Raw genomic sequence first — 8,144 nt, forward strand, 5'->3', positions numbered from 1 at the left:
TGGCTGCAGGAGCAGCCTTAGCGTTTCATGCCCATCTCTGTGGTCCACGCTAATAGCCGCAGCTCGTGCCTGTCTCTGGAGCTCCTTTCAGCAGTGCTCTTAATCCCCTGTCCTCACGCACCAGGAAACACAGAGGCAAGAAAAAGTCTCTTGTCTCTTCAGCATCTCCAGACTTTTCCCGGACTCCCTCCCGGCTAGCCGTGGCACACTAACCCCTTCAGGCTGTGTTCACGCCACCAACACCAGTCCTCTCCCTGCATCCAACCGAAGCCGGAGCCTCAGCTCCCAGCCCCAGCCCATCCCGGCAGGTGAGCAGACAAGCCTCTCGGGCTGGTGAGTGCCAGTCGGCACCAATCCTCTGTGCGGGAATCTCTCCGCTTTGCCCTCCGCACCCCTGTGGCTGCACTCTCCTCCATGGCTCTGAAGATTCCCCCCTCCGGCACCCGCAGTCTCTGCCCACGAAAGGGCTTCCTAGTGTGTGGAAACCTTTCCTCCTTCATAGCTCCCTCCCTCTGGTGCAAGTCCCGTCCCTATTCTTTTGTCTCTGTTTTTTTTTTTTTGCCCTACCCAGGTACGTGGGGAGTTTCTTGCCTTTTGGGAGGTCTGAGGTCTTCTGCCAGTGTTCGGTGGGTGTTCTATAGGAGGAGTTCCATGTGTAGATGTATTTCTGATGTATCTGTGGGGAGGAAGATGATCTCTGAGTCTTACTCTTCCACCATCTTCTCAAATCTTCCTCTTTCTTGAATATAGTCCCATTCTACTGAATCCTTAAAAGTATGCAGTGTTATACCTTCATAAAGGCAGGCACTCTCAAAAAGTATATTAACAGTAACTGACATAGGTCACATGGACATCTACAGATATAGCCAAGTTTAGACTCTCTATATAAGTTTAAGCATAACAAACTTTCTAACAAAGTGATGTCACCCTTCCCATCCCTTTTTTAGATGTGTGTAAATGTGGCCGGAGACTCTATGATGGACCCCAATGTTCTCCACCTCCTGGTATTCTGGCCCTTATGTCACCATCTTCCCTTGAGTGTGATCTGGACCTAGTGATTTGCTTCCGAGGAACAGAAGTGATGGGATATCACTTATGACAAGATTAGGTTGTATACAAATCACTGATTTCCATCTTGGGTTCAATCCCAATGTATGTGTGTGTGTGAGAGAGAATTAAGAAGCTATGCTGTGAGCAGCCCTATGGAACTGATATCTTCAGCCAACAGCCAATGAGGCCCTGAGGCCTGCCAATAGCCACATGACTGAACTTGGAAGTAGATCATCTCCCAGTGAAGCCTTGAGGTAATTGCAGCCACAGCAGCCTTCTGAGAGCCCTTGTGCCAGAACAACTCAGCTAAACTGCACCCAAATTCCTGATCTATAAAAGCTGTTAAATAAAAATATTTGTTGCTGTTTTCAGCCTTAGTTTGGGGGTAATTTGTTACTCAGTGGTATAACTAATATGGCAGGTGTGAAGCCTGAGAACCAACTTTCACAATCTGTTGGGGTGGGGGTTTAAAAAGAGGAGAAGACAGAAGAGTAAAAACAGTTGCCATATGATCCAGCAAGGTCACTCTTGGGCATATATCTGGACAAAACTATAATTCCAAAAGATACATGCACCTCTGTTCACAGCAGCACTATTCACAATAGCCAAGACATGGAAACAACCTAAATGTCCATTAACAGATGAATGGATAAAGAAGATGTGGTACGTATATGCAGTGGAATATTACTCAGCCACAAAAAAGAATGAAATAATGTCATTTGCAGCAACATGGATGGAGCTAGAGATTATCATACTAAGTGAAGTAAGTCAGAAAGAGAAAGACAAATACCACATGATATCACTTATATGTGGAATCTAAAATATGACACAAATGAACATATCTACGAAACAGAAACAGACTCACAGACAGATAACAGACTTGTGGTTGCCAAGGGGGTGGGGTAGGGGAGGGATTGATTGGGAGGTTGGGGTTAGCAGATACAAACTATTATATATAGAATGGATAAACAACAAGGTCCTACTGTATAGCATAGGGAACTATATTCAATATCCTGTGATAAACCATAATGGAAAAAAATATGAAAAATAATAATATATATGTATAACTGAATCGCTTTGCTGTACAGCAGAAATTAACACAACATTGTAAATCAACTATACTTCAATAAAATATTTTTTTAAAAAAAAAAGAGAGAGAGAGGAGAATAAATAGAGTGGAGTAGGCATGAAGGAAATTAGGTAGGGCACTTTGCAAGCACCAGGTAAGCCCCTTTGCTTTTGAATTTTTCTAAAAGAGTAATTTATTTTGTGACAGTTTCTAAATTCTACCAATTAGAAGTTAATTCACTTCTCTTTTAAAAGACGAAATTTCTCTGAGAGAGCTCTCAGCCACTTAACCTCTTGTGAGAGAGTAATCTGATTAGATACTGAGATCAGCTCCAATATGTGGCTGGACAATGAGTAGGGACAGAGAGGAAAGAGTGGATTTTGAAGTATAAAAAGATTTAGTTTGGAGAATACCACAACTGAAAACTTTGAGCAACAAAAAGGGGATCAGGTAAATGGAGGCTAAAAGGAGATTAGCCAAGTGATGGGAGAAACTTTTTTCACTATACCCAAGCAGCCTGAACATTGTTTTGACATGTCTCATTCTCTGATTTTTCCAGAATAAGTTTTCTATTCACTTCTGTTATGAGCAACATAAGGAAGGAAGCTATTTTATGCATGCATGGCATTGGTATCCATAAGAGGCAGTTTTTAAAATTAAAGGAAAATAAAGGATTCTTGTTACACAGCCAAAAGAATTCCTAGAAGTGTCTAGGATTTCCTCCATTAAAGTTATCTTCCCTTGTGTTGGTGGAAATCCTAAATATAGCAGAACTTAAAATCTCACCCCTAGGATAAAAAAATCAGATGGGATCAACTTTTGCCTCATTTTAAAATCATATATCCAAGGTTATTCTTGGCATCATTCAAAAATATATATACAGGTTTTTTAAGGTATAGAATAAAAACATTTTCATAAGGAAATAAGCATCTTTATGATTTTTTTCAAAAGGGGATATCTTGTGCCACATCTCTATGAGTGAAAATGCTAAATAAAATTTACACTTGGATTTCCAACAAGCAACAAAAACTTTGACATTATCTGTGTTAAAATTCCTTCAAAGAAATGTTGAAATAACTTCCATTAGGAAGAATATGCTCACACCTTGTGAAGGGCTAAATATTTTGAAGCTGATCATCCAATGTATTGACAGGGGACAAACATAGTTCTGTGATGGACACATTCTTATTGACCTTGTGATGTGACTGTCACTAAGCTCCCAAATGTAAATCTGCTCTTCCTTACTCTTTTTTCTATACAGATAGAAACTCATTTGTCAGCATGCCAGCTTTAACTAGCCGAGATGAAGCTAAGCTAATTTAATAGGAACTGTTCAATAGCTTCGACCGACCTGACACTTCCAGTTAAAGAGGTTCTATGCCCCACTGTCTTTCATTATTCCCAATTCTTTCTTTAGAATGGTTGAACATCAAGTCAAATAATATGCTTAGTAGTCAACAGGCCTGACTTTTTTTTCAAGGACATTCTTTTGGTGCCAGAAACTGTCAAGTGGAAAAACATGTACTGTGAAGGTGAGAGGACACTAATTAAATATACATAGCTCTAGCCAAAGAAGCATGAGGCACAGCTTGCTGAATGAAAACTCTACTGCCTGCTTGACTGAGGTCACAGCTGTTGACTTGCCTAAGTTCCTAAGTTGCAGTTTCTCTTTGATATGATTTAACATCCCTGTATTTACAGTAGGCACGGGCCATTCTCAAGGAATGCTGCACAGTTTCAAGTGCAAATATTTTGGTTCAATTAGGCATGCTTCATCCTTAGGTCACTGAACTTCTTTACCTCTTTAGCTACATGTACTGTTTTTAAAGTATTAAGTTACTCTGACCTGTGCTGGACATATAATGTGAGCAAGAAATAAACCTGGGTTGAGTAAACCAGAAAAAGTAGTTCTTCTTTGGTGTACAATGTAATGATGCTCTGGAGCCAAACTTCTTTTGAAACCCTTAATAATATTTTAACCATGAGGCATCTCTGTGCTTCAATTTCCTCATCTTTAACACACTAATGGTAATAATTTTCCTTACCTCTCAGGCTTATTATGAGGACTAACAGAGAAAATATATGTAAAGTTTTTGCACAATACTTGGAACTTAGTATATGCTCCAAAAGCTATAGCTAGTAGCATAGGTTTGAATTTAAGAAACAACACTTTGAAACAGGACATTCTAGATGGTTCTTCTTTCTTAATTAAATCTACCTTTCACCTCTAATGTAAACACTCCACCTTTGGTATAACTGATTTAAGAACTGTCACCTTGATAATCTTTAAAGCATCACAAAATCAAATTCAAATGAACAATCTTTTGGTCTGTTGTTTTTCAAAAACTAATAATAATTGCCAACTTCTTGGATTGTCAAAGTGGTATAACTTAGGTATCTTGTTTGGCACAGAGAAAGCTGAAGAAATAGGAAAAAAAAGGACTTATGTGTTTTGTGTTAATAATACCATAAGTGAAAAAGATTCCCATGTACACTGTGCATTGAAATTCAAGTGCCATTGTTATATTTGCCTCCAAAAGATTGCAGTATACATATATTATTAATCATCACTTTCAATTTCATTAACAATTCTCCTTATTTTACTGTAGCTGAAGTACAATGACCTATTTATTGCTTCTCACACTTGATAGCTTAAGGATGGAGAGACAAGGGGAGGAAGGATTTCTATCAGATTTCAAGAAAATGCCTAAAAATCATGAGCTTAATCCTTGTATTCAATTTTTTAAACCCCACTATAAATAGACCCTCTTTTTGCTAGATGAAGTTTGATAGCCTCTACCCATTACCAGAACTTAGTAGGTGTCAGATGTAGCATGTCACTGTGATCTATGAACATCAAAAACAGGATTCAGACATAGAAATGCTAATAAAAAAAAACTCTTGGCAATATCTACCTTTAAAAAGACAGGAGGTATAAAATACTATAAAGAAGAAATGAAACATGATCACAATTAAAGAAGATATTAGAAAGTTATTAAAAGGTTGCCAAACATCTCATGTCAGTAAACTTGAAAAGTTAGATGAAATGGACAATTTCATGGAAATATATAAATTGCCAAACTGATTCAAGAAGAAATAAAAAGTATAAAGATTCCAATAGCATAGAAATTAAAGAAGTAGTTTTAAAAATTTTCAAAAGTAAACACCATACCCAGACAGTTTTACAAGAAAAATCTAACAAACTTTCAAGGAAAAGATTTTTCCAATATTATGAGAATTCTTCCAAAGAATTAGAATTGGAGGAAATATTACACAGCTTAGCAGCCATAATAAATCCAAACAAAGATAGTAAGAGAAAAGACAACTATGGGTGATTTCAAATGTTACTAGAGATGTTATAATCCTAAACAAAAAGCTAACTGAATCCTAGAGTGTGAAAAAGGAAATACACCATGACCAAGCTAGGATTATCCCAAGAATTTGAGGATGGTTTATATTAGAAAATATATACATGTCATTTACCACTTTAAAGGAGAAAAAAGTATGATCATTTCATGGTAGGAAAAGCATTTGGTAGAAATCAACACCCATTAATGAATGAAAAACAAGAGAAAATTTTCTTAATAAACTAGAAATAAGAAGACATCTTGCTTAAATGTATTAAGAATATCTACAAGAATCTACCACATCTTCAACCTAAATGGGAAAAATTAAAAGTACTTCCTTTATAATTAAGCAAAAGACATGGATATCTAATATTACCAGATCAATTCAATATTGCACTGTAGGTCCTAAACAGTCTAATGAAATAAAGAACACAAATAGTTAAAGACATGAGGATTTGGAAAGAAGAAAATAAAGTCCACTACTTCTAGATGATATAATTTTCCACATGAATAAGCCATAAGAATCTACCAACTATTAGAAATAAGAGCTTAGAAAACTGACTGGTTACATAGATCAATTTACAACTAAAGACCAATATCACTCATGAACATACATACAAAAATTCTCAGCAAAATATTAGTAAACTGAATGAAGCAATGTGTAAAAATGATAATACATCATGATGAGTGGGATTTATCCACAGAATTCAAAGCTAGTTTTACATCCAAAAATGAAACAATGACTAAAGAAAAAACATATGATCATCTCAATAGGTTCAGAAAAAGCATTTGTCCAAATTCTATGCTCATCCATGATAAAAAAATAAAAATAAAAATTTTAAACTCAGCAAACTGGGAATACAAGGGAATCCCAACAACCTGATAAAGGGTATTTACAAAAAACCTAGTGTTAACTTCATACTTAACAGTGAAAGATTGAATGCTTTCTCCAGATCAGGAACAAAGAAAGGATGTCAGCTCTCCACACTCTTATTTAATATTGTGCCAAAAGTCCTATCCAGTGCAACAAGAAAAGAAAATGCATATAGACTAGAAAGGAAGAAACAAAACTGTCTCTATTCAAACACACCTGTCAATTTAAAAAGTCCCAAAAATGTACAAAAAAGCGACGAGAACAAACAGGTGAATTTAGCAAGATCTCAGGATAAAAGATCGATATGAAAAAATCAATTATATTTCTATACACTATTAGTGAACTAATGGAAATTGAAATAATACATATTATGGTTTACAATAGCACCAAAACCATTAGATACTTAGGTATAAATCTAAGAAAATATATGTATGAGCTGTGTGCTGAAAACAGTGAAACACTAATGAAAGAAATCAAAAGACCTAAAATAAAGGAAAGATATAGGCGTATCTCATTTTATTGCACTTCACAGAAAATGCAGGTTTTTTACAAACTGAATTTCTGTGTCAACCAAGTCTATGGGCACCATTTTTCCAACAGCATTTGCTCACTACATGCTTCTGTGTCACATTTTGGTAATTCTTGGAATATTTAAGTTTTTTCATTATTATTACATTTGCTATGGTGATCTGTGATTAGTGATCTCTGATGTTACTATTGCAAAAAGATTATGACTCACTAAAAGTGGTTAGCATTTTTTGTATCAATAAGGCATTTTAAATTAACGTATGTACATTGTTTTTAAGACATAATGTTATTGCACACAATAGACTACAGTATAGTGTAAACATAACTTTTATATGCACTAGGAAATCAAAAACAATCACATGATTTGCTGTATTGCGATATTAACTGTATTGTGGTGGTCTGGAACCAAACCCACAATATCTCTGAGGTATATTTGTATACTGTGTTCATGGATTGTAACACTCAATATTGATAAGACGTAAAAGTGATCTATGATTTGAATGGAATTTCAATAAAAATTCCAGGAGAAATTTTTATAGAAACTGATTCTAAAATTGATATTGAAAAGCAAAGCAACTATAGGAGGAAAAACAATTTTGAAATGGACAAAGTTGGAAAACTTAAATTATCCATTTTCAAGACTTTCTACAAAGCTACAGTAATCAAGACAGTGTTGTGGGGAATTCCCTGGTGGACCAGTGGTTAAGACCTGGCACTCTGCCATGTGGCATGGCCAGAAAAAAAAAAAAGACAGTGTTGTGGACAAAGAACGTTGCCTGCCATATCAGTAAACAAAGGATGTTGCAGCCATCACGCCATCAGCCACTGTGGCTATCCCGGATTGTGAACTGTGAGGGAATTCAGGATGGAGAAAAACAATACTGGCCCTAGATAGCTGAGGTGCATATCAAAGGAATGATTTCAATGAGCCCAGACTCTTGCATCTTCCCATACACAGAAAAGTGCTAAATTCATTAACTTTAGAAGTCTGTTTTTTTTTAATTAACAGTAATCTTTTGATGTTCCTACTACTTGGTTGGGGGCGGGGGTGTTGTTGCAAAAACTCCTATATATCCTGGCTCCTCCCTTACCTCTTCAGAACAATCCCTCAGAGCTATCTGAGAGCCTGTCTCTTTGGCTTAAGTCCTCAGTATGTCTGCAGAATAACACATAATTCTCAACTTTTAGGTTGTGCAATTTTTTTTCAGTCAACAGTGTGGTATTGGTGAAAGGATAAATACATAAACCAATGGAATAGAACAGAGATTCCAAAATT

This window comes from Aethalodelphis obliquidens, unplaced genomic scaffold, assembly GCF_003676395.1.
Source record: "Aethalodelphis obliquidens isolate GAN/ISIS:26980383/991018 unplaced genomic scaffold, ASM367639v1 scaffold54, whole genome shotgun sequence".
Taxonomy (NCBI): Eukaryota; Metazoa; Chordata; class Mammalia; order Artiodactyla; family Delphinidae; genus Aethalodelphis; species Aethalodelphis obliquidens.